General features: G+C 45.1%; 2 pseudogenes; both read right to left on the bottom strand.

The window, feature by feature from the left end:
• Nucleotides 1-1,814: 1,814 nt before the first annotated feature.
• Nucleotides 1,815-3,514, bottom strand: LOC147988396 (G-type lectin S-receptor-like serine/threonine-protein kinase SD2-5 pseudogene; annotated as a pseudogene).
• A 3,813-nt stretch (nucleotides 3,515-7,327) lies between these two features.
• Nucleotides 7,328-27,981, bottom strand: part of LOC147988395 (uncharacterized) — a 29,391-nt pseudogene continuing 8,737 nt past the window's right edge.

Raw genomic sequence — 27,981 nt, 5'->3', positions numbered from 1 at the left:
TTCGGTGCTCACGAGTATGCCGATGTTCCTACTATATTTCTTTGAGGTTCCAGTTGGGGTTAGGAAAAGGCTGGACTTCTACCGATCAAGATTTTTTTGGCAGAGTGATGAACTTAAGAGAAAGTATAGACTCGCCAAGTGGGATGTTATTTGTCGACCAAAGGACCAAGGGGGTTTGGGTATCGAAAATCTTGAGGTCAAGAACAGATGCCTGCTTAGTAAGTGGCTGTATAAGCTTTCAGCTCCGACTGACGCAACTTAGGCGCAGATTCTTCGTAACAAGTATCTGCAGTCCAAAACTTTGTCTCAGGTGACAGTGAGACCAACTGATTCGCCATTTTGGAAGGGGCTTATGAGAGTCAAGGCAACCTTCTTTAATAGAACAAAGTTTATTGTCGGTGATGGCAATGATACACGTTTTTGGGAGGACACTTGGCTGGGTGATACACCATTAGCACTATAGTACCCAACCTTGTATCGTATTGTCCAGCGACGTGATGCGCTAGTTGCAACGATTATGCAGCCCATTCCCCTTAATATTCAGTTTCGACGGGTGCTTGTTGGTGAGAGATGGGAAGCTTGGCTCCATCTGGTGCGTAGACTGATGGAAGTCCATCTACCTTAACAGCCCGATCAGTTGTGTTGGAAGCTTACTAGGAATGAACAATTTACAGTAAAGTCGATGTACATCGATGTTATTAATTCTATTGTCATTCCTAGTACCAAACATGTTTGGAAAGTAAAGGTGCCTTTGAAAATTAAAGTCTTTATGTGGTTTGTTCATAATCAGGTAATTTTAACAAAGGACAACTTGGTAAAGCGCAATTGGACTGGATCTACTAGTTGTAGCTTCTGTGATCAGGACGAGACCATTAAGCATCTCTTCCTTGACTGTCCTTTGGCGAGAATTCTGTGGCGCACCGTGCAAATCGCCTTTAACATTACTCCTCCGAGTACGATCGGGTCGTTATTTGGAACGTGGCTGGATGGGATAGAGTCCGATACAGCTAAACATATTCGTGTAGGAGTGTATCCATTGTTATGGGCAATTTGGAACTGCAGAAATGATTTGGTTTTTAACAGAATAACTACTATTCAATTTTTGCAGGTTATATTCCGTGCTACGGCGCTGATCCGTATGTGGTCCTTACTCACTCCGACGGAGGTCAGGGAGCGTTTGGTTACTGGATCTGTCCGGTGGGAGATGATAGCGCGGGATATTTTCAACCGGTTTGGTTGGCGGTAATAGGATAGGCAATTAGTTTTCCTATCTTGATTTTACCAGCCGGTTGTGGCTCTTTGGCCTTTTCTTGGTTTAGCTTCGAGGTTCTTTGTGAGCTCGCCTTTATTTTGTTGAAGACTCTATGACTTTGTTGAACCTATTTTATTTATTGAAGTGGCTGTATGCATTGTTCTGATGCAGAGGCCGGGGAGTCCCCCTTTTCGAAAAAAAAATCTAAAGTGTGTCATCTTGGTCTATAGTCTCATCTTTCTCCTTAGACCCCTCCGCCTTGAGCCATCTCCATATGGTGCTTATCCCCATCAGTTTCATAATGCTATCTGCATTTTAGAATTCCTCATTTACCACATAGTTCACAAATATAATTTTGGCTACGCTGGTACGCTGCAGATTAAAAGGTATGTGGTACAGACTCCCGAACAATCAAATAGGATAAAACATACTTCCGAAGTACAAATAGGATAATATTTTGAAACTGACAAAAACCAAGTGTGTAATTAAGTTGGATGTCTTATTCTCATTAGCCGCCGCCCATTTCACCTTGGTCTGATAAGATTGATGCTTGAGGTTGAACTCAATATGCGGATGTATTGTCTTGACCAGGCATGACTGAATTTGTATTTATAAATCTGCGAAGAATAGCAGTTTCTATGCTCCTCGCACCCTCCAATAACTTGATCACCGTTGACATGGAAGGCCTTTGACAGCCATCATTTAGCAAGCACGACATTGCAAGCTTCATCATTTGAATCACTTGCTCCTGGTGTGAGAGCATGTCTTCACTATGCTTGTCAATCAGATCATTCAATTGATTATATTGAGCCTTTCATCGTAACAAATTGATGAGGTTAGAACTCTCCTCAGGAAGAGAATTATCAATGTTTGACAACAACTCCAAAGCACTAGACATCAAGTTTTTCAGTAATTTGCGAGGTTAACCATTCAGGTGGCAGATACCCAGGTGTGCGTCTCATCTCCGTCATTACCTTGCTTTGATCCCTGTCTATTAGCTTAGATAGTCCAAAATCAGCCACTTTAGCATTGACGTTCTAATCTAAGAGAATATTTTGCGGTTTGATGTCCAAACGAGCCATCTTTCGCCTGCACTCCTCAGTGAGGATAGCATAGGCCTTTGGCAATATCCAGAATAATGCTACACCGTCTGCGCCAATTGAGTGGGGCATTGTTGTGGCGGTAATGGATCCACCTATCGAGTGACCCTCTCGGCATATATTCGTATACTAGAAGCCTCGGAGATTTCTGCACAAAAGCCAATCAGCCTGGCAGGATTGATGTGTTTGATGCTTCCAATAGTCTCCACCTCTGCCAAGAATTCTTTCCTTCCTTGTCTAGCACTTTCTAAACGTTTTACGACAACTCTCTCTTCACTTAATTTCCCTTCATTAACAGATCTAAATCCACCTTCTCCAAGCTTTTTATTGAACCTCTCTCAACTTCTGAAAAAAAAACCTGGCTGGCATTTTAGCAAATTGATCAAAATTAAGGTCTTCATCTTTCTTGGCATACGCTCTCCTCCTCTGTATATAAAGGGTGACAGCAATAGCAAGTAATACGATAATAACAATAGCTGGAATTGTAGTGCCTAAAATGAGCTTCTTGTTTGCGGAAGGAGTAGAAGCAACAGCTGCGTCCAAAGAGCTAAGTTGCACCTTGATGTAAACAGAGTTGTTGTAATGAACAGGTTTTATGGATTGCAAGGAGAAGACCTTGGTCACCAACCAACAATAACCTTCAGTTTCAGTCTAGTAAAAGTAACGTTTGAAGCTGATGGCCGTGCAGGAGCAGTTTTTCAAGCAAGCTTTTTACTATCATCTTGGGTGGTTACATTCACGAGGTAGGTCAAATCAAAGTAAGAAATTTTTTCGAGGGTTAAGAGCTGATCTAGTTGCATTTTCCTTGGGGTCATCAATCGGCTTGAAGTAGCCTGAACTATTATCATCTTGAAGGGGACAGGTGCACTTCCTACCTGTGCATATTCCGTATGCCCCGCACACGGTTGGGAATGTTAAACATGCTATGGTGCACCCGGCGCATGAGGTAGTTAGGATAGATAGATAGATAGAGATAGATTATTTTCCTTTCTCTCCAAGTTCTATCTCTTCCTTGAATATCTCTCTCTCTCTTATGTAATCTCAACAATGTATGCGCTATGGTTGGGAGGTGCGCCCCAACTCTATATAACACGAAGCCGTCGGCCTCGCACATGGTAGTCAGAGCCATCCTTTTCCCATCTAAGCTCCATACGAACTCCATCTAGCCCTAGCCATGTCTTCCTCCTCCGGCGCCTCCCAAACCAGCCTCAATGGCAAGGTGGCCGCGAAGCTGACGCGCACAAACTATGTGCTATGGCGCACACAAGTCATTCCCCAGCTGCATGGCACCGGTGTCTTCGGCTGTGTCGACGGCACTCAGCCGGAGCCAGCGAGACTCCTCGTCACCACCAAGGACGGAAAAGAGACTTTATCGCCCAACCCTCTCCACCCAATCTGGGCCAGGGAGGATCAGCAGGTTCTTGGATACCTGCTGAACAATCTGACATGCGAGGTGCTACTCACATTGACCACGGTCACCACTGCGCGCGCGATCTGGATGACGCTCGCCGTCATGTTCTCCTCGCAGTCGGCCAGCCGCATCAACAACATCCGAACCTCCCTCATCAACGCGCAGAAGGGAAACTTCTCTGTCGCCGCCTACTTCGCTGCCATTCGCGGCTATGTTGACGAGCTCGCCGCCGCGGGCAAGGCGATCCCCGACGACGAACTCGCCTCCTACATCATCCACGGGCTCGATGCCGACTATCAGCCCCTGGTCTCTGCCCTCGACGCCCGCGTCGCCAAGGTAACCCTTGATGAGCTCTTTGCCATGCTACCCAACTTCGATCAGCGCATGGCTCACTTCCAAGGATCTGGCGGCGGCGGCTTCAAATCTTCTGCCAACGTGGCCACACGCGGGCGGGGCGGCGGCTCCCGATCGCGTGGCTCATCTCGCAACAAGGGCAGGTCTGGCGGTGGGAACCGTAGCGCCACACCACCCCAATCTAGTGGCCGCGGTCGCCGTGGACGCGGCAGAAACCGCCCGGACGCTCCGCGGTGCCAGATCTCCAGCAAGCCCGGGCACACAACAAAGGACTGCTGGTATAGGTATGAGGAGGACGACTACGACTTGCAAGATGAGGAGAAAGTCGCTGCGGCGGCCGATGGCTCCTATGGCGTCGACACGAATTGGCACGTCGACAGCGGAGCCACCAACCACATCACCAACGAGCTCGAGAAAGTTACCATGAAGGAGAAATACCGCGGCAAGGATCAAATCCACACTGCCATCGGAGAAGGTATGAGTATACGTCACTTCGGTCACTCAATATTTCGTACCCCTAATCGCAACATTCATCTTAGAATTTTTTTTGCATGTTCCTAGTGCCAACAAAAGTCTTCTTTCTGTCCATAGAATTGCCCTTGACAATCATGTCTTTCTCGAATTTCACCCTTACTTCTTTTTGATCAAGGATCAGGCAACGGGGAAAATTCTCTATCGAGGTAGATGCGTTGGCGGCCTCTATCCGTTGATTCCGGAGTTTTGAAGAAAAAATAAACACGTTTGTTGTGCCATCAAGCTTTCATCCACACATTGGCATGATCGTTTAGGACATGCTTCTTTTTCTTCAGTTGAAAGGTTGCTTAGGAAAAATAAGTTCCCGTTTGTTGGTGAGCATCATAATGAAACAATTTGTGATTCATGTCAGAAAGCTAAAATTATCATTTGCCTTACCCAATTTCTACTAGTACTGCTATCAAACCATTACAGTTGATTTTTTCTGATGTTTGGGGTCCTGCTCCCACTTCTGTTGGTAGACACAACTATTATGTCAGCTTTATCGATGACTATAGTAAATTCTTTTGGATGTATCTCTTAAAGAAACGATCCGATGTGTTTCAAGTTGTCAAAAGCTTTCAAGCTTTAGTTGAACGAAAGTTTGACAGCAAAATCATTGTTGTCCAATCCGACTGGGGAGGGGAGTACGAAAAGTTGAACTCCTTCCAGACACTTGGTATCTCACACCACGTGTCATGCCCTCATGCTCACCAGCAAAATGGGTCAGCTGAACGAAAGCATCGGCACATTGTTGAAGTTGGCCTTGCTCTTTTGGCAAGCACCTCCATGCCTCTTAAATTTTGGGATGAAGCGTTTCTCACTACCGTTCATATCATAAACATGCTACCTAGTCGTGTCATTAATCATGAAAGTCCGGTAGAAAGGCTTCTTCACACCAAACCAGACTATAAGTCTCTTCATGTCTTTGGGTGTGCATGTTGGCCAAACCTACGTCCCTACAATAATCGAAAACTCATGTTCCGATCAAAACAGTGCGTGTTCCTTGGCTATAGTGCTCAGCATAAGGGGGTCAAGTGCCTTGATGTCTCCACGGGACGTGTTTACATATCCCGTGACGTAGTCTTTGATGAAACTAAATTTCCCTTCGCTGATCTTCACCCTAATGCCGGCGCACTTCTTCGAGAAGAAATTCTTCTCTTGCCACCTCATCTCACTAGCTTTGATCAAGGGGGACAAAATGTTGATGATCATTTGTTGACTAACTCATCTAATGGCATGCATGAGTCTTGTGTCGATGAAATAGGAGAAAACTGCAAAGAAAACAAAGCAAACGGTGCAAAATTTGGGCTATATCCCATGTGTCCCGTGGCAGGAGACAGATCCGCCTCGGGATTAGCAGCGATGCAGGCGATCGGATCCACCACGGGATCGCTAACATCGCAGGAGATTGGATCCTCCTCGGGATCAGCCACCGCAGAGGGGACATGTGCAGGCGCACGAGCTTCTGTGCTGGACTTACGCCGCGACGTCTCCGCGCCTGACACGCGGGCTCCTTCGAGTGGCGCGCGGTACGGTGCCCAACCGGTCACGTACAAGCGGCGGGACTCGGCGCGCGCCAGGGAGGACGCGGAGCCAGCAGGTCCCCCCACGAGCGGTCGGCCGACCAACGCGCGCGTAGAGGCGTGGGGCTCGGGATTCTCTGCGCCAACCGTAGACGCGGTGCTTTAGTCGTTGGCCACAGAAGAGCCGGCCAACCCTGCGGGGGTCGAAACTAAATATGGTTTGGTCTGTTCCACAGGAGAACCAGATGAGCCCAAAACCCTTGATGTAGCACTTTGTGATGATAAGTGGAAGAAGGCAATGAATGAGGAGTACATGGCACTAAAGAAAAACAAAACATGGCACCTGGTTTCCCCACAACAAGGTAAAAATTTAATTGATTGCAAGTGGGTTTTCAGAATCAAGAGGAGATCTAATGGAACCATTGATCGCTATAAATCTAGGCTCGTTGTAAAAGGCTTCAAACAGTGATATGCCATAGACTATGAGGATACTTTTAGTCCTGTGGTAAAACCTGCCACTATTCATCTTGTCTTGTCTATTGCTGTTTCCAGAGGTTGGAGTCTCAGGTAGCTTGATGTACAGAGCGCGTTTCTTCATGGTGTTCTGGAAGAGGATGTGTACTTGAAACAACCTCCTGGGTTTGAAAGTAAGAATGCCCCCTCTTATGTTTGCAAGCTTGATAAAGCTTTATATGGATTAAAACAAGCTCCAAGGGCATGGTACTCTCGTCTCTATCACAAGATGCAAAAACTTGGATTTGTTCCTTCTAAATCAGACACATCATTATTTATTTATAATAGATCCAATACATGCATATTTGTTCCCATCTATGTTGATGATATTATTGTGACCAGCTCATCTGATGAAGCAATCGGAGGTCTCTTAAAAGACTTGAGTGCAGAGTTTGCATTAAAGGATCTTGCAGACTTGCACTTATTTCTTGGGATTGAGGTAAAGAAGCATCAGAATGGACTTCATCTCTCTCAAGCAAAATATGCAACTGATCTGGTTAAAAGGACAGGATTGCAAGGTTGTAAACCCTCACTCACTCCATTATCCAGCTCAGAAAAATTGTCTCTTGCAGAAGGTAAAACTTTGAGTCAGGAAGATAGCACAAAATATAGAAGCCTCATAGGAGCTCTTTAGTATCTAACTCTTACCAGGCCTGACCTATCTTTTGCTGTCAATAATGTCTGCCAGTTTTTGCATGCACCTACTGATGTTCACTTGACAGCTGCCAAGCGTACAGTCATATATGTTAAACATACTCTCAACATAGGTATAAATTTCAGCAAGTCGTCTTCTACCCTTGTCAGTGCCTTTACTGATTCAGACTTGGCAGGATGCCTGGATGACAGGCGCTCAATAGGTGGTTTTGCAGTCTTTTTTGGGCCTAACTTAATATCATGGTATGCACGCAAACAGGCTACGGTATCTAGGTCAAGCACTGAGGCAGAGTACAAAGCATTAGCAAATGCTACAGCTGAAATCATATGGGTTCAGTCTATGTTGAAAGAGCTTGGGGTGAAGAGTAAACAAGCTCCATGCATGTGGTGTGACAACCTCGGTGCTACTTATCTTTCGGCTAATCCTGTGTTCCATGCCAGAACAAAGCAGATAGAGATATATTTTCATTTTGTCAGAGAGAGAGTTGCTCAAAAGCAACTTGACATTCGGTTTGTGCATTCAAAGGATGAGATTGCAGATGGATTTACAAAGCCTTTGCCCACAAGGAGTTTTTAAGAATTCAAGCATAATCTCAACTTAATAAAGTTGTGATTAAGGGAGGGTGTTAAACATGCTATGGTGCACCCGGCGCATGAGGTAGTTACGATAGATAGATAGAGATAGATTATTTTCCTTTCTCTCCAAGTTCTATCTCTTACTTGAATATCTCTCTCTTATGTAATCTCAGCAATGTATGTGCTATGGTTGGGAGGTGCGCCCCAACTCTATATAACACGAACCTGTTGGCCTTAACAGGTCAAGACATTTCTAGTTATCGCACAGGGAAAGCGCACTTATCATTGTCAAGCTTAATTACATCATACGCAGCAGGCCACGTTTCTTCCCCACTATCCCATTCATACACCCTCAGAATCTAATCTCATGCACTTGTAGAAAAAGGGCCATTTGTCCCAGTTCTAGAGGGCCTTTAATCCCGGTTCTGGAACCGGGACTAAAAGGTCGTTACTAAAGCCTCCCCTTTAGTCCCGGTTCTTATACGAACCGGGACTAAAGGCCATCCACGTTGCCGCTGTGTGGAGCTCCACCTTTAGTCCCGGTTGGTAACACTAAAGGTATTTTTCCGTAAATTTTTTTTAAAATTGGTTTTTTTTATTTTCAAAATTTTGAATTATTTTCCAATTTAATCTCTAATCACCCCTCATCACTGCTCCATTTAACCTCTAATCTCTAATCACCCCTAATCATTCCAAATCATCCAACTTCTCGGTCGGTCACCCATCCTCTCACTACTCCAGCCTGAGCACGCTTAACTTCCGGGTTTTATTCCCCTCGTTCCAAGCCCGCACTTGTTGTTTTCCTGACAATAGTAAGATGTCAATCCTATTAACCCTCACGAGTTTAGCTTGAGCACGAAGTCACATGTTTCACTGTTTGAGTTTGAAACTATTATTCTAAAAAACAATAATTATTTAGTAACACTAATATTTCTTAAATAAGTAGTTTGACCACAATTTGACCAGATTTGACCAAAATTCAAAAAATGAAATAATTATTTAGTAACACTAATATTCTTGAATAATTATGTAGTAACACTAATATTTCTTGAATAAGAAGTTTGACCATAGTTTGACCAGATTTGACCAAAATTCAAAAAAATTGTAATAATTATTTAGTAACACTAATATTCTTGAATAATTATTTAGTAACACTAGTACTTCTTGAATAAGTAGTTTCACCAAAGTTTGACCTGATTTAACTAAAATTCAAAAAAGCTGAAATTTGAGCATAACTTTTTTTACTTTTAGAATTTGAGGATTCTAAAAATTTGCAAATAGGCCGTGCTGAACATTTTCAAAATCGGCTGCGGATTTTCGTGCTGAACATTTTGATATATTATACGTTTTTTTCCGACATCGTATGCAAAAGTTATAGCCGTTTTACTTTTTCATGATACTTTTTTGCAAAACATGTCCAAATTTAAGTTTTTTTATTTTCCTAACTAGTAGATGTAATAATATAACTACATCTCGAATAATTTTATTTTTTGAAGTTTTTATCATTATCTTTTGCTTTTTACAAAATTGAAAAGGCGATGGGGGGGGGGTTAGAGTTTGAAAATGGGACTTTTAGTCCCGGTTTGAGACACGAACCGGGACTAAAGGGTGCCCGGTTTGAGACATGAACCGGGACTAAAGGGCATTGCACCCTTTAGTCCCGGTTCGTGTCTCAAACCGGGACTACATGTCTAATCTTTAGTCCCGGTTTGAGATACGAATCGGGACTAAAGGGCATCGCACCCTTTAGTCCCGGTTCGTGTCTCAAACCGGGACTAAAGGGCTTATTTGAACCGGGACTAATGCCTTTAGCCGCACGAACCGGGACCAATGCTCACATTAGTCCCGGTTCGTGACTGAACCGGGACTAATGGGCTTATCCGGCCCGAACGAAAGCCCTGTTTTCTACTAGTGATGACTTGGGTGGACCTAGCTTTTGGCAATGAGATGCTATTTGAATCTGGATTTTTTGGGTGGAGAAAGATGCTGAAGCTGCTATTCATGAATGTAACTTTTGTTGTATCATTTCCTGTCTTGTCTTCGTTTGATGTCAGCATATTATAGACTTGTGGTGGTGCGGATGAAACATAAGCGTACAAACCATCCGGGCCTACAATGACATACAACTGATTCTGTCCAATTTGTTGTAGATGTATAGCCTCATGCCTTTCAGAAGTGACACTTCTGTCCAGGGACCAATGCGTTGATAGGATGATCAAATGACTGCCATACCGTTACATTCACCAGGTCAAATAACAGGACGACCCAGTTGGAAGACCACACCACCTGTGAGTTCCCATGAAGGATATGGGCGCCAGGGTTGGTTTGTACAATGAACACGGGAAAGTAAAACATGTCACTCCTAATTTCATTTTTGAAAGATGAGTCAAGATGGACTGCTCCCGCGACCCCGCTGGCGACGCGCCGCCCGCGGCCGTGCCGCCGCCACCTGCGCCTCTAGCCGGCTCCCCGCTTGACGCCGCCGTCGATGCACTGTGCCGTGCCGCCCCAGAGCTGCTGGCCGTGGTCTCGCGCCACCCGCTCCCCCGCTCGCCACCGCCCCCGTCGCGGAGGAGTCGCCGCTGCGCTCTGGGCTGATGTTGCGGAGGCCGATGACGTCGCCGCTGGCCATCCCATCATCCATCGAGAGCCGCCGGCTCGCAGAGCTACGCCTCGTCCGGTGATGGTGGACTCGCCTCGGCGGGGCTGTCCATCCCCTCCCCCCCCCCCCATCTGCTCGCCGGCTTCCCCCGCTCCCCCTCCTGCCGACGCGGCACAAAAGGGCCGCCCTTGGATCCAGGACCTCTCACCGCCGCCGCGCTCCGGTGTGGGGCGTCGCGGGGTGGTTCGACCTGGGCCGGGCCTGGTGCTCCTGGCGCCCCGCTGCCCTCCCCACCTCCGTCGCCGGCAGCTTCTCCAGTGATCATCCGCAAGTCCCCATTCCGCCCTTTCATCGCCGCGTTCAGGTCTTCCTCGCTGCGGTTCTCCTCCATCCGTCCCCTGCGCCGCCGCTAGCTCATCATTGCTCCTGCGCCAACGACGACGCCGGCCGCGGTGGCGGCCGCACCATTGGGGGAAACCTTAGGTGCTGCCGCCCAGCATCGCGGGCTGGGCCGCATGGCTGCGGGCCTCGGTGCCTCTGGGCCTGGACCTGGGCCGTGTGCTAGGGACGCACCGCCTGCAGGCCGGCCCAATTTGGACCGGTCTTTGGGTGGGCCGGCCTACACGGCCGTTCATCCTATTTGGCCACCGACAGGCTTCCCACGGCCCCCCATTTTGCCCCCTCCCCTCCCGTCCCGACCCAAACCCTCCACGACTCCTCCCCGCCACTAGCGATGCTCGCCCCCTCCCCTCGCCGCCGCCGCCAGCCGGCATGCCCCAAGCGACGCGCTGACGAGTGCCAGCCCGATGACGTCCGCGCAGATGAACGGCGCGACCCGTCTGCCCCTCCCCCGAATCGCTCTGGCACGAGGACGACCTCCGCCGGCATCTCTCCGGCCGTGGCGACCGCCGGTCACCTCCCTGCGATGGCCACCGTTCCCCTCCTCGCCGCTTTCCCGGCCGGACTGACTACCGTGGCTGATCTCGCTCCCGCTCGCTGCCTCCGCCCATGGACTGGCGCAACCAGCGCCATCAGTCCCCTTCTCCGGTGCGCATGCGGGACTCCAGCCACTCCCCGGCTCGCAGCGGCCGTCCCCGGTCCCCCGATCGCCTCTAGCCCCCTAGCCCGCAAGCTCCCCCTCCCTCCACTGGCTCGGCGCATCGATACCAGCCCCAAGTGACGCGCTGACAAGCGCCGGCCCGACGACCTCCGCGCGGATGAACGACGCGACCCCGTCCGCCCTCCCCCGACTCGCTCCGGCACGAGGCCAACCTCCGCGAGCATCTCTCCGACCGCGGCGACCGCCGGTCACCTCCTCGCGACGGCCATCGTTCCCCTCCTTGCCGCTTTCCCGGCCGGACTGACCACCGTGGCCGGTCTTGCTCCCGCTCGCCACCTTCGCCTATGGACTGGTGCAACTAGCGCCGCCGATCCCCTTCTCCGGTGCGCAGGCGGGACTTGAAGGAAATATGCCCTAGAGGCAATAATAAAGTTATTATTTATTTCCTTATATCATGATAAATGTTTATTATTCATGCTAGAATTGTATTAACCGGAAACATAATACATGTGTGAATACATAGACAAACATAGTGTCACTAGTATGCCTCTACTTGACTAGCTCGTTAATCAAAGATGGTTATGTTTCCTAACCATGGACAAAGAGTTGTTATTTGATTAACGGGATCACATCATTAGTTGAATGATCTGATTGACATGACCCATTCCATTAGCTTAGCACCCGATCGTTTAGTATGTTGCTATTGCTTTCTTCATGACTTATACATGTTCCTATGACTATGAGATTATGCAACTCCCGTTTGCCGGAGGAACAATTTGTGTGCTACCAAACGTCACAACGTAAATGGGTGATTATAAAGGAGCTCTACAGGTGTCTCCAAAGGTAGATGTTGGGTTTGCGTATTTCGAGATTAGGATTTGTCACTCCGATTGTCGGAGAGGTATCTCTGGGCCCTCTCGGTAATGCACATCACATAAGCCTTGCAAGCACTACAACTAATATGTTAGTTGTGAGATGATGTATTACGGAACGAGTAAAGAGACTTGCCGGTAACGAGATTGAACTAGGTATTGGATATCGACGATCGAATCTCGGGCATGTAACATACCGATGACAAAGGGAACAACGTATGTTGTTATGCGGTCTGACCGATAAAGATCTTCGTAGAATATGTAGGAGCCAATATGGGCATCCAGGTCCCGCTATTGGTTATTGACCGGAGATGTGTCTCAGTCATGTCTACAATGTTCTCGAACCGTAGGGTCCGCACGCTTAACGTTACGATGACAGTTATTATGAGTTTATGCATTTTGATGTACCAAAGGTTGTTCGGAGTCCCGGATGTGATCACGGACATGACGAGGAGTCTCGAAATGGTCGAGACATAAAGATTGATATATTGGAAGCCTATGTTTGTGAAGGAAATATGCCCTATAGGCAATAATAAAGTTATTATTTATTTCCTTATAATCATGATGAATGTTTATTATTCATGCTAGAATTGTATTAACCGGAAACATAATACATGTGTGAATACATAGACAAACAAAGTGTCACTAGTATGCCTCTACTTGACTAGCCTATTAATCAAAGATGGTTATGTTTCCTAACCATGAACAATGAGTTGTTATTTGATTAACGAGGTCACATCATTAGTTGAATGATCTGATTGACATGACCCATTCCATTAGCTTAGCACCCGATCGTTTAGTATGTTGCTATTGCTTTCTTCATGACTTATACATGTTCCTATGACTATGAGATTATGCAACTCCCGTTTACCGGAGGAACATTTTGAGTGCTACCAAACGTCACAACGTAACTGGGTGATTATAAAGGAGCATTACAGGTGTCTCCAAAGGTAGATGTTGGGTTGGCGTATTTCGAGATTAGGATTTGTCACTCCGATTGTCGGAGAGGTATCTTTGGGCCCTCTCGGTAATACACATCACATAAGCCTTGCAAGCATTACATCTAATATGTTAGTTGTGAGATGATGTATTACGGAACGAGTAAAGAGACTTGCCGGTAATGATATTGAACTAGGTATTGGATACCGACGATCGAATCTCGGGCAAGTAACATACCGATGACAAAGGGAACAACGTATGTTGTTATGCGGTCTGACCGATAAAGATCTTCGTAGAATATGTAGGAGCCAATATGGGCATCCAGGTCCCGCTATTGGTTATTGACCGGAGACGTGTCTCGGTCATGTCTACATTGTTCTCGAACCCGTAGGGTCCGCACGCTTAAGGTTACGATGACAGTTTCATTATGAGTTTATGCATTTTGATGTACCGAAGGATGTTCGGAGTCCCGGATGTGATCATGGACATGACGAGGAGTCTCGAAATGGTCGAGACGTAAAGATTGATATATTGGAAGCCTATGTTTGGACATCGGAAGTGTTCCGGGTGAAATCGGGATTTTACCGGGTTACCGGGAGGTTACCGGAACCCCCCGGGAGCCATATGGGCCTTCATGGGCTTTAGTGGAAAGGAGAAAGGGGCAGCCCAAGGTGGCTGCGCCACTTCCCCCTCCCCCAGTCCTATTAGGACTAGGAGAAGGTGGCCGGCCCCCTCTCTCTCTTTCCCCCCTTGGGAATCCTAGTTGGAATAGGATTGGGGGGGGAGTCCTACTCCCGGAAGGAGTAGGACTCCTCCTGCGCCTCTCTCCCTGGCCGGCGCCCCCTCCCCCCTTGGCTCCTTTATATACTGAGGTAGAGGCACCCTAGAACACACAAGTTGATCCACGTGATCTATTCCTTAGCCGTGTGCGGTGCCCCCTGCCACCATATACCTCGATAATACTGTAGCGGAGTTTAGGCGAAGCCCTGCTGCTGTAGTTCATCAAGATCGTCACCACGCCGTCGTGCTGACGGAACTCTTCCCCGACACTTTGCTGGATCGGAGTCCGGGGATCGTCATCGAGCTGAACGTGTGCTCGAACTCGGAGGTGCCGTAGTTTCGGTACTTGATCGGTTGGATCGTGAAGACGTACGACTACTTCCTCTACGTCGTGTCATCGCTTCCGCAGTCGGTCTGCGTTGGGTACGTAGACAACACTCTCCCCCTCGTTGCTATGCATCACATGATCTTGCATGTGCGTAGGAAATTTTTTGAAATTACTACGAAACCCAACAGTGGCATCCGAGCCTAGGTTATTTATGTTGATGTTATATGCACGAGTAGAACACAAGTGAGTTGTGGACGATACAAGTCATATTGCCTACCAGCATGTCATACTCTGGTTCAGCGGTATTGTTGGACGAGACGACCCGGACCAACCTTACGCGTACGCTTACGCGAGACCGGTTCCCTCGACGTGCTTTGCACAGAGATGGCTTGCGGGCGACTGTCTCTCCAACTTTAGTTGAACCAAGTATGGCTACGCCCGGTCCTTGCGAAGGTTAAAACGGAGTCTATTTGACAAACTATCGTTGTGGTTTTGATGCGTAGGTGAGATTGGTTCTTACTTAAGCCCGTAGCAGCCACGTAAAACATGCAACAACAAAGTAGAGGACGTCTAACTTGTTTTTGCAGGGCATGTTGTGATGTGATATGGTCAAGGCATGATGCTGAATTTTATTGTATGAGATGATCATGTTTTGTAACCGAGTTATCGGCAACTGGCAGGAGCCATATGTTTGTCGCTTTATTATATGCAATGCAAACGCGATGTAATGCTTTACTTTATTACTAAACGGTAGTGATAGTCGTGGAAGCATAAGATTGGCGAGACGACAATGATGCTACGATGGAGATCAAGGTGTCGCGCCGGTGACGATGATGATCATGACGGTGCTTCAGAGATGGAGATCACAAGCACAAGATGATGATGGCCATATCATATCACTTATATTGATTGCATGTGATGTTTATCTTTTTATGCATCTTATCTTTCTTTGATTGACGGTAGCATTATAAGATGATCTCTCACTAAATTATCAAGAAGTGTTCTCCCTGAGTATGCACCGTTGCCAAAGTTCGTCGTGCCCAGACACCACGTGATGATCGGGTGTGATAAGCTCTACGTCCATCTACAACGGGTGCAAGCTAGTTTTGCACACGCAGAATACTCAGGTTAAACTTGACGAGCCTAGCATATGCAGATATGGCCTCGGAACACGGAGACCGAAAGGTCGAGCGTGAATCATATAGTAGATATGATCAACATAAACGATGTTCACCATTGAAAGCTACTCCATCTCACGTGATGATCGGTTATGGTTTAGTTGATTTGGATCACGTAAATCACTTAGAAGATTAGAGGGATGTCTATCTAAGTGGGAGTTCTTAAGTAATATGATTAATTGAACTTAAATTTATCATGAACTTAGTACCTGATAGTATCTTGCTTGTTTATGTTGATTGTAGATAGATGGCTCGTGCTGTTGTTCCGTTGAATTTTAATGCGTTCCTTGAGAAAGCAAAGTTGAAAGATGATGGTAGCAATTACACGGACTGGGTCCGTAACTTGAGGATTATCCTCATTGCTGCACAGAAGAATTACGTCCTGGAAGCACCGCTGGGTGCCAGGCCTGCTGCTGGAGCAACACCAGATGTTATGAACGTCTGGCAGAGCAAAGCTGATGACTACTCGATAGTTCAGTGTGCCATGCTTTACGGCTTAGAATCGGGACTTCAATGACGTTTTGAACGTCATGGAGCATATGAGATGTTCCAGGAGTTGAAGTTAATATTTCAAACAAATGCCCGAATTGAGAGATATGAAGTCTCCAATAAGTTCTATAGCTGCAAGATGGAGGAGAACAGTTCTGTCAGTGAGCATATACTCAAAATGTCTGGGTATAATAATCACTTGATTCAATTGGGAGTTAATCTTCCAGATGATTGCGTCATTGACAGAATTCTCCAATCACTGCCACCAAGCTACAAGAGCTTCGTGATGAACTATAATATGCAAGGGATGAACAAGACTATTCCCGAGCTCTTCGCAATGCTGAAAGCTGCGAAGGTAGAAATCAAGAAGGAGCATCAGGTGTTGATGGTTAACAAAACCACTAGTTTCAAGAAAAAGGGCAAAGGGAAGAAGAAGGGGAACTTCAAGAAGAATGGCAAGCAAGTTGCTTCTCAGGAGAAGAAACCCAAGTCTGGACCTAAGCCTAAAACTGAGTGCTTCTACTGCAAGCAGACTGGTCACTGGAAGCGGAACTGCCCCAAGTATTTGGCGGATAAGAAGGATGGCAAGGTGAACAAAGGTATATGTGATATACATGTTATTGATGTGTACCTTACTAGAGCTCGCAGTAGCACCTGGGTATTTGATACTGGTTCTGTTGCTAATATTTGCAACTCGAAACAGGGACTACGGAATAAGCGGGCACTGGCAAAGGACGAGGTGACGATGCGCGTGGGAAACGGTTCCAAAGTCGATGTGATCGCTGTCGGCACGCTACCTCTACATCTACCTTCGGGATTAATATTAGACCTAAATAATTGTTATTTGGTGCCAGCGTTGAGCATGAACATTATATCTGGATCTTGTTTAATGCGAGACGGTTATTCATTTAAATCAGAGAATAATGGTTGTTCTATTTATATGAGTAATATCTTTTATGGTCATGCACCCTTGAAGAGTGGTCTATTTTTATTGAATCTCGATAGTAGTAATACACATATTCATAATGTTGAAGCCAAAAGATGCAGAGTTAATAATGAAAGTGCAACTTATTTGTGGCACTGTCGTTTAGGTCATATCGGTGTAAAGCGCATGAAGAAACTCCATACTGATGGACTTTTGGAACCACTTGATTATGAATCACTTGGTACTTGCGAACCGTGCCTCATGGGCAAGATGACTAAAACACCGTTCTCCGGTACTATGGAGAGAGCAACAGATTTGTTGGAAATCATACATACCGATGTATGTGGTTCGATGAATATTGAGGCTCGTGGCGGATATCGTTATTTTCTCACCTTCACAGATGATTTAAGCAGATATGGATATATCTACTTAATGAAACATAAGTCTGAAACATTTGAAAAGTTCAAAGAATTTCAGAGTGAAGTTGAAAATCATCGTAACAAGAAAATAAAGTTTCTACGATCTGATCGTGGAGGAGAATATTTGAGTTACGAGTTTGGTGTACATTTGAAAAATTGTGGAATAGTTTCGCAACTCACGCCACCTAGAACACCACAGCGTAATGGTGTGTCCGAACGTCGTAATCGTACTTTACTGGATATGGTGCGATCTATGATGTCTCTTACTGATTTACCGCTATCGTTTTGGGGTTATGCTCTAGAGACGGCCGCATTCACGTTAAATAGGGCACCATCAAAATCCGTTGAGACGACGCCTTATGAACTGTGGTTTGGCAAGAAACCAAAGTTGTCGTTTCTTAAAGTTTGGGGCTGCGATGCTTATGTGAAAAACCTTCAACCTGATAAGCTCGAACCCAAATCAGAGAAATGTGTCTTCATAGGATACCCAAAGGAAACTGTTGGGTACACCTTCTATCACAGATCCGAAGGCAAAACATTCGTTGCCAAGAATGGATCCTTTCTAGAGAAGGAGTTTCTCTCGAAAGAAGTGAGTGGGAGGAAAGTAGAACTTGACGAGGTAACTGTACCTGCTCCCTTACTGGAAAGTAGTACATCACAGAAAACTGTTTCAGTGACACCTACAACAGTTAGTGAGGAAGCCAATGATAATGATCATGAAACTTCAGATCAAGATACTACTGAACCTTGTAGATCAACCAGAGTAAGATCCGCACCAGAGTAGTACGGTAATCCTGTTCTGCAAGTCATGCTACTAGATCATGATGAACCTACGAACTATGAAGAAGCGATGGTGAGCCCAGATTCCGCAAAGTGGCTTGAAGCCATGAAATCTGAGATGGGATCCATGTATGAGAACAAAGTATGGACTTTGGTTGACTTGCCCGATGATCGGCAAGCAATTGAAAATAAATGGATCTTTAAGAAGAAGACTGACGCTGAGGGTAATGTTACTGTCTACAAAGCTCGACTTGTCGCAAAAGGTTTTTGGCAAGTTCAAGGGATTGACTACGGTGAGACCTTCTCACCCGTAGCGATGCTGAAGTCCGTCCGAATCATGTTAGCGATTGCCGCATTTTATGATTATGAAATTTGGCAGATGGATGTCAAAACTTCATTCCTGAATGGATTTCTGGAAGAAGAGTTGTATATGATGCAACCGGAAGGTTTTGTCGATCCAAAGGGAGCTAACAAAGTGTGCAAGCTCCAGCGATCCATTTATGGACTGGTGCAAGCCTCTCGGAGTTGGAATAAACGTTTTGATAGTATGATCAAAGCATTTGGTTTTATACAGACTTTCGGAGAAGCCTGTATTTACAAGAAAGTGAGTGGGAGCTCTGTAGCATTTCTGATATTATATGTGGATGACATATTGCTGATTGGAAATGATATAGAATTTCTGGATAGCATAAAGGGATACTTGAATAAAAGTTTTTCAATAAAAGACCTCGGTGAAGCTGCTTACATATTAGGCATTAAGATCTATAGAGATAGATCAAGACGCTTAATTGGACTTTCACAAAGCACATACCTTGACAAAATTTTGAAGAAGTTCAAAATGGATCAAGCAAAGAAAGGGTTCTTGCCTGTGTTACAAGGTGTGAAGTTGAGTAAGACTCAATGCCCGACCACTGCAGAAGATAGATAGAATATGAAAGATGTTCCCTATGCATCAGCCATAGGATCTATCATGTATGCAATGCTGTGTACCAGACCTGATGTGTGCCTTGCTATAAGTTTAGCAGGGAGGTACCAAAGTAATCCAGGAGTGGATCACTGGACAGCGGTCAAGAACATCCTGAAATACCTGAAAAGGACTAAGGATATGTTTCTCGTATATGGAGGTGACAAAGAGCTCACCGTAAAAGGTTACGTTGATGCAAGCTTTGACACTGATCCGGACGATTCTAAATCGCAAACCGGATACGTGTTTACATTAAACGGTGGAGCTGTCAGTTGGTGCAGTTCTAAACAAAGCGTCGTAGCGGGATCTACATGTGAAGCGGAGTACATAGCTGCTTCGGAAGCAGCGAATGAAGGAGTCTGGATGAAGGAGTTCATATCCGATCTAGGTGTCATACCTAATGCATCGGGTCCAATGAAAATCTTTTGTGATAATACTGGTGCAATTGCCTTGGCAAAGGAATCCAGATTTCACAAAAGGACCAAACACATCAAGAGACGCTTCAACTCCATCCGAGATCTAGTCCAGGTGGGAGACATAGAGATTTGCAAGATACATACGGATCTGAATGTTGCAGACCCGTTGACTAAGCCTCTTCCACGAGCAAAACATGATCAGCACCAAGGCTCCATGGGTGTTAGAATCATTACAGTGTAATCTAGATTATTGACTCTAGTGCAAGTGGGAGACTGAAGGAAATATGCCCTAGAGGCAATAATAAAGTTATTATTTATTTCCTTATAATCATGATGAATGTTTATTATTCATGCTAGAATTGTATTAACCGGAAACATAATACATGTGTGAATACATAGACAAACAAAGTGTCACTAGTATGCCTCTACTTAACTAGCTCGTTAATCAAAGATGGTTATGTTTCCTAACCATGAACAATGAGTTGTTATTTGATTAATGAGGTCACATCATTAGTTGAATGATCTGATTGACATGACCCATTCCATTAGCTTAGCACCTGATCGTTTAGTATGTTGCTATTGCTTTCTTCATGACTTATACATGTTCCTATGACTATGAGATTATGCAACTCCCTTTTACCGGAGGAACACTTTGGGTGCTACCAAACGTCACAACGTAACTGGGTGATTATAAAGGAGCATTACAGGTGTCTCCAAAGGTAGATGTTGGGTTGGCGTATTTCGAGATTAGGATTTGTCACTCCGATTGTCGGGGAGGTATCTCTGGGCCCTCTCGGTAATACACATCACATAAGCCTTGCAAGCATTACAACTAATATGTTAGTTGTGAGATGATGTATTACGGAATGAGTAAAGAGACTTGCCGGTAAAGAGATTGAACTAGGTATTGGATACCGACGATCGAATCTCAGGCAAGTAACATACCGATGACAAAGGGAACAACGTATGTTGTTATGCGGTCTGACCGATAAAGATCGTCGTAGAATATGTAGGAGCCAATATGGGCATCCAGGTCCCGCTATTGGTTATTGACCGGAGACGTGTCTTGGTCATGTCTACATTGTTCTCGAACCCGTATGGTCCGCACGCTTAAGGTTACGATGACAGTTTCATTATGAGTTTATGCATTTTGATGTACCGAAGGATGTTCGGAGTCCCGGATGTGATCACGGACATGACGAGGAGTCTCGAAATGGTCGAGACGTAAAGATTGATATATTGGAAGCCTATGTTTGGACATCGGAAGTGTTCCGGGTGAAATCGGGATTTTACCGGGTTACCGGGAGGTTACCGGAACCCCCCGGGAGCCATATGGGCCTTCATGGGCCTTAGTGGAAAGGAGAAAGGGGCAACCCAAGGTGGCTGCGCCACTTCCCCCTCCCCTAGTCCTATTAGGACTAGGAGAAGGTGGCCGGCCCCCCTCTCTCTCTTTCCCCCCTTGGGAATCCTAGTTGGAATAGGATTGGGGGGGGGGGAGTCCTACTCCCGGAAGGAGTAGGACTCCTCCTGCGCCTCTCTCCCTGGCCGGCGCCCCCCTCCCCCCTTGGCTCCTTTATATACTGAGGTAGAGGCACCCTAGAACACACAAGTTGATCCACGTGATCTATTCCTTAGCCGTGTGCGGTGCCCCCTGCCACCATATACCTCGATAATACTGTAGCGGAGTTTAGGCGAAGCCCTGCTGCTGTAGTTCATCAAGATCGTCACCACGCCGTCGTGCTGATGGAACTCTTCCCCGACACTTTGCTGGATCGGAGTCCGGGGATCGTCATCGAGCTGAACGTGTGCTCGAACTCGGAGGTGCCGTAGTTTCGGTACTTGATCGGTTGGATCGTGAAGACGTACGAGTACTTCCTCTACGTCATGTCATCGCTTCCGCAGTCGGTCTGCGTTGGGTACGTAGACAACACTCTCCCCCTCGTTGCTATGCATCACATGATCTTGCGTGTGCGTAGGAAAATTTTTGAAATTACTATGAAACCCAACAGTTTGGATATCGGAAGTGTTCCGGGTGAAATCGGGATTTTACCGGATTACCGGGAGGTTACCGGAACCCCCCGGGAGCCATATGGGCCTTATTGGGCTTTAGTGGAAAGGTGAAAGGGGCTGCCCATGGTGGGCTGCGCGCCTCCCCCCCTCCCCTAGTCCCACTAGGACTAGGAGAGGTGGCTGGCCACCTCTCTCTCTCTTTCCCCCTTGGGAATCCTATTTGGAATAGGATTGGGGGGGGAGTCCTACTCCCGGTAGGAGTAGGACTCCTCCTGCGCCTCCATAGGGCTGGCCGCACCCCTCCCCCTTGGCTCCTTTATATATGGAGGCAGGAGGCACCTCTAGACACACAAGTTGATCCTTGACATCGTTCCTTAGCCGTGTGCGGTGCCCCCTGCCACCATATTCCACCTCGATTATATCATTGTAGTGCTTAGGCGAAGCTCTGCGTCGGTAGAACATCAAGATCGTCACCACGCCGTCGTGCTGACGAAACTCTTCCCCAATGCTTTGCTGGATCGGAGCTCAGGGATCGTCATCGAGCTGTACGTGTGCTAAGAACTCGGAGGTGCCGGACTAACGGTGCTTGGATCGGTCGGATCGGGAAGACGTACGACTACTTCCTCTACGTTGTGTGATCGCTTCTGCAGTCGGTCTGCGTTGGTACGTAGACAACACTCTCCCCTCTTGTTGCTATGCATCACCATGATCTTGCGTGTGCGTAGGAAATTTTTTGAAATTACTACGTTCCCCAACAGTGGCATCCGAGCCTAGGTTTTACGGTTTGATGTTATATGCACGAGTAGAACACAAGTGAGTTGTGGGCGATATAAGTCATACTGCCTACCAGCATGTCATACTTTGGTTCAGCGGTATTGTTGGACGAGACGATCCGGACCAACATTACGCGTACGCTTACGCAAGACCGGTTCTCCCGACGTGCTTTGCACATAGGTGGCTTGCGGGCGACTGTCTCTCCAACTTTAGTTGAACCGAGTGTGGCTACACCCGGTCCTTGCGAAGGTTAAAACGGAGTCTATTTGACAAACTATCGTTGTGGTTTTGATGCGTAGGTGAGATTGGTTCTTGCTTAAGCCCATAGCAGCCACGTAAAACTTGCAACAACAAAGTAGAGGACGTCTAACTTGTTTTTGCAGGGCATGTTGTGATGTGATATGGTCAAGACATGATGCTAAATTTTATTGTATGAGATGATCATGTTTTGTAACCGAGTTATCGGCAACTGGCAGGAGCCATATGGTTGTCGCTTTATTGTATGCAATGCAATCGCGATGTAATGCTTTACTTTATCACTAAACGGTAGCGATAGTCGTGGAAGCATAAGATTGGCGAGACGACAACGATGCTACGATGGAGATCAAGGTGTTGTGCCGGTGACGATGGTGATCACGACGGTGCTTCAGAGATGGAGATCACAAGCACAAGATGATGATGGCCATATCATATCACTTATATTGATTGCATGTGATGTTTATCTTTTATGCATCTTATCTTGCTTTGATTGACGGTAGCATTATAAGATGATCTCTCACTAAATTATCAAGAAGTGTTCTCCCTGAGTATGCACCGTTGCGAAAGTTCTTCGTGCTGAGACACCACGTGATGATCGGGTGTGATAGGCTCTACGTTCAAATACAACGGGTGCAAAACAGTTGCACACGCGGAATACTCAGGTTATACTTGACGAGCCAAGCATATACAGATATGGCCTCGGAACACGGAGACCGAAAGGTCAAGCGTGAATCATATAGTAGATATGATCAACATAACGATGTTCACCATTGAAAACTACTCCATCTCACGTGATGATCGGTTATGGTTTAGTTGATTTGGATCACGTGATCACTTAGAGGATTAGAGGGATATCTTTCTAAGTGGGAGTTCTTAAGTAATATGATTAAATTGAACTTTAATTTATCATGACCTTAGTCCTGGTAGTATTAGCATATCTATGTTGTAGATCAATAGCTCGTGTTGTTGCTTCCTTACGTTTATTTTTATATGTTCCTAGAGAAAACCATGTTGAAAGATGTTAGTAGCAATGATGCGGATTCGATCTGTGATCTGAGGTTTATCCTCACTGCTGCACAGAACAATTATGTCCTTGATGCACCGCTAGGTGATGGACCTATTGCAGGAGCAGATGCAGACGTTATGAATGTTTGGCTAGCTCAATATGATGACTACTTGATAGTTTAGTGCACCATGCTTAATGGCTTAGAATCGGGAGTTCAAAGACGTTTTGAACGTCATGGAGCATATGAGATGTTCTAGGAGTTGAAGTTAATATTTCAAGCAAATACCCGAGTTGAGAGATATGAAGTCTCCAACAAGTTCTATAGCTAAAAGATGGAGGAGAATCGCTCAACTAGTGAGCATGTGCTCAGATTTTCTGAGTACTACAATCACTTGAATCAAGTGGGAGTTAATCTTCCAGATAAGATAGTGATTGACAAAATTCTCTAGTCACCATCACCAAGTTAGTAGAACTTCGTGATGAACTATAATATGCAAGGGATAACGGAAACAACTCCCAAGCTCTTCATGATGCTGAAATCAACGAAGGTAGAAATCAAGAAAAACATCAAGTGTTGATGGTTGACAAGATCACTAGTTTCAAGAAAAGGGCAGAGGGAAGAAGGGGAACTTCAAGAAGAACAGCAAGCAAGTTGCTTCTCAAGTGAAGAAGGCCAAGTCTGGTCCTAAGACTGAGACTAAGTGCTTCTACTGCAAAGGGACTGGTCACTGGAAGCGTAACTACCCCAAGTGATTGGCGGATAAGAAGGATGGCAAAGTGAGCATAAGTATATTTGATATACATGTTATTGACGTGTACTTTACTAGTGTTTATAGCAAACCCTCAGTATTTGATACTAGTTCAGTTGCTAAGATTAGTAACTCGAAACGGGAGTTGCAGAATAAACAGAGACTAGTTAAGGGTAAAGTGACGATGTGTGTTGGAAGTGGTTCCAAGATTGATATGATCATCATCGCACACTCCTATAATTTCGGGATTAGTGTTGAACCTAAATAAGTGTTATTTAGTGTTTGCGTTGAGCATGAATATGATTTGATCATGTTTATTGTAATACGGTAAGAGAATAAATTGTTGTTCTGTTTACATGAATAAAACCTTATATGGTTACACACCTAATGAAAATAGTTCGTTGGATCTCGATCGTAGTAATACACATAATCATAATATTGAAACCAAAAGATACAAAGTTAATAATGATAGTGCAACTTATTTGTGGCACTGCTGTTTAGGTCATGTTGGTGTAAAGCGCATGAAGAAACTCCATGCTGATGGGCTTTTGGAATCACTTGATTATGAATCAATTGATGCTTGCGAACCATGCCTCATGGGAAAGATGACTAAAACTCTGTTCTTCGGAACAATGGAGCGAGCAACAGATTTGTTGGAAATCATACATACTGATGTATGTGGTCCGATGAATATTGAGGCTCGCGACAGGTATCATTATTTTCTGATCTTCACAGATGATTTGAGCAGATATGAGTATATCTACTTGATGAAACACAAGTCTGAAACATTTGAAAAGTTCAAAGTATTTCAGAGTGAAGTAGAGAATCATCGTAACAAGAAAATAAAAGTTTCTACGATATGATCGCAGAGGTAAAATATTTGAGTTACGAGTTTGGCCTTCAGTTAAAACAATGTGAAATAGTTTCACTACTCACGCCACCTGGAACACCACAGTGTAATGGTGTGTTCGAACATCGTAACCGTACTTTATTAGATATGGTGCAATCTATGATGTCTCTTGCCGATTTACCACTATCGTTTTGGGGTTATGCATTAGAGACAGCTGCATTCACGTTAAATAGGGCACCATAAAAATCCGTTGAGACGACGCCTTATGAACTGTGGTTTGGCAAGAAACCAAAGTTGTCGTTTCTGAAAGTTTGGGGCTACGATGCTTATGTGAAAAAGCTTCAACCTGATAAGCTCGAACCCAAATCGGAGAAATGTGTCTTCATAGGATATCCAAAAAGAAACTATTGGATACACCTTCTATCACAAGACCGAAGGCAAGACTTTTGTTGCTAAATTCGGAAACTTTCTGGAGAAGGAGTTTCTCTCGAAAGAAGTGAGTGGGAGGAAAGTAGAACTTGACGAGGTAACTGTACCTGCTCCCTTATTGGAAAGTAGTGCATCATAGAAAACTGTTTCAGTGACACCTACACCAGTTAGTGAGGAAGCTAATGATGATAATCATGTAACTTCAGGTCAAGTTACTACTGAATCTCGTAGGTAAACCAGAGTGAGATCCGCACCAGAGTGGTACGGTAATCCTGTTCTAGAGGTCATGTTACTAGACCATGACGAACTTGCGAACTATGAGGAAGTGATGATGAGCCCAGATTCCGCGAAATGGTTTGAGGCCATGAAATCTGAGATATGATCCATGTATGAGAACAATTTTGGACTTTGATTGACTTGCCTGATGATCAGCAAGCAATTGAGAATAAATGGATCTTCAAGAGGAAGACGGATGCTGATAGTAGTGTTGCTATCTACAAAGCTAGAATTGTCACAAAAGGTTTTCGACAAGTTCAAGGTGTTGACTACGATGAGAGTTTCTCACTCGTATCTATGCTATAGTCTGTCCGAATCATGTTAGTAATTGCCGCATTTTATGAAATCTGGCAAATGGATAAACAAAACTGCATTCCTTAATGGATTTATTAAAGAAGAGTTGTATATGATGCAACCAGAAGGTTTTTGTCAATCCAAAAGGTGCTAACAAAATGTGCAAGCTCCAGCGATCCATCTGTGGACTGGTGCAAGCATCTCGGAGTTGGAATATACGCTTTGATGAAGTTGACCAAAGCATATAGTTTTATACAGACTTGCGGTGAAGCCTGTATTTACAAGAAAGTGAGTGGGAGCACTACAGCATTTTCTGATAAGTATATGTGAATGACATATTATTGATCGGAAATAATGTAGAATTATTCTGTAAAGCATAAAGGAGTGTTTGAAAGGAGTTTTTCAAAGAAAGACCTCGGTGAAGCTGCTTACATATTGAGTATCAAGATCCATAGAGATAGATCAAGACGCTTGATAAGCTTTTTCAATGAGTACATACCTTGACAAGATTTTGAAGTAGTTCAAAATGGAACAGTCAAAGAAAAAGTTTCTTGCCTGTGTTACAAGGTGTGAAATTGAGTAAGACTCAAAACCCGACCACGGCCGAAGATAGAAAGAGAATGAAAGTCATTCCCTATGCATCAGCCATAGGTTCTATAAAGTATGCCATGCTATGTACCAGATCTATTGTATACCCATCACTGATTTGGCAAGGGAGTACAATAGTGATCTAGGAGTAGATCACTGGACAGCGGTCAGAATTATCCTTAGTGAAATAAGGATATGTTTCTCGATTATGGACGTGACAAAAAGGTTCATCATAAAGGGTTACGTCGATGCAAGTTTTTGACACTGATCTGGATGACTCTAAGTCTCGATCTAGATACATATTGAAAGTGGGAGCAATTAGCTAGAGTAGCTCTGTGTAGAGCATTGTTGACATAGAAATTTGCAAAATACCTACGGATCTGAATATGACAGACTCGTTGACTAAAATTATCTCACAAGAAAAACATGATCACACCTTAGTACTCTTTGGGTGTTAATCACATAGTGATGTGAACTAGATTACTGACTCTAGTAAACCCTTTGGGTGTTGATCACATATCGATGTGAACTATGGGTGTTAATCACATGGTGATGTGAACTATTGCTGTTAAAACACATGGCGATGTGAACTAGATTATTGACTCTAGTGCAAGTGGGAGACTGAAGGAAATATGCCCTAGAGGCAATAATAAAGTTATTATTTATTCCCTTATATCATGATAAATGTTTATTATTCATGCTAGAATTGTATTAACCGGAAACATAATACATGTGTGAATACATAGACAAACATAGTGTCACTAGTATGCCTCTACTTGACTAGCTCGTTAATCAAAGATGGTTATGTTTCCTAACCATGGACAAAGAGTTGTTATTTGATTAACGGGATCACATCATTAGTTGAATGATCTGATTGACATGACCCATTCCATTAGCTTAGCACCCGATCGTTTAGTATGTTGCTATTGCTTTCTTCATGACTTATACATGTTCCTATGACTATGAGATTATGCAACTCCCGTTTGCCGGAGGAACAATTTGTGTGCTACCAAACGTCACAACGTAAATGGGTGATTATAAAGGAGCTCTACAGGTGTCTCCAAAGGTAGATGTTGGGTTTGCGTATTTCGAGATT

This window comes from Triticum urartu, chromosome 1A (assembly GCF_056163025.1).
Source record: "Triticum urartu cultivar PI428250 chromosome 1A, HENAU_Tu73, whole genome shotgun sequence".
Classification (NCBI taxonomy): domain Eukaryota; kingdom Viridiplantae; phylum Streptophyta; class Magnoliopsida; order Poales; family Poaceae; genus Triticum; species Triticum urartu.
Note: the sequence above shows the minus strand (reverse complement) of the source record. Positions and strands in the feature narration are given on the sequence as shown.